We start from the raw sequence: 535 nt of genomic DNA, 5'->3' as shown, positions 1-535 counted from the left end.
TTTTTAATGAAATGGTGTTTAACTAATTCATATTTTTAGTGCATTTTTTTTAATACTTACCGATACATGCCTTTTTACTTTTGTTGCCATTCCGGAAGATAATTTATAAGCACTTCAGGGTTTTTGCCAATGTGATTTCAGTGTCTCCATATCAGCCCAAAATTACGTAAACATTTCTGCTTGGATTCAACTAACAAACCAAATTCATTTCTATACAGGTATGTAGCTAAACTGAAATGCACCTGAATTTTATTTTTATTTTACCTGTCAGATTGTGCTGATATAATGATATAACATTATATGAACAAGCTCCTTGCCATGTTTTTAAAAGTGTCTAAAAATAGAATTTTAATTCAGTGTTATTGCTGTTGATGTTTTGGTATGGGAAACCAAAATGTTTGACGTTGTTGGGTAACACTTTACTATAAGGGTCAAAACGCTAACATTAGTTAATGCCTTAGGTTTCAAGAACTAAAAATTAATCTTAGTTAATGTTTATTTATAAATTAATTATGATTCAACTGCTTATTTGTTA

This window comes from Sinocyclocheilus grahami, unplaced genomic scaffold, assembly GCF_001515645.1.
Source record: "Sinocyclocheilus grahami isolate Dianchi unplaced genomic scaffold, SAMN03320097.WGS_v1.1 scaffold18675.1, whole genome shotgun sequence".
Classification (NCBI taxonomy): domain Eukaryota; kingdom Metazoa; phylum Chordata; class Actinopteri; order Cypriniformes; family Cyprinidae; genus Sinocyclocheilus; species Sinocyclocheilus grahami.
Note: the sequence above shows the minus strand (reverse complement) of the source record.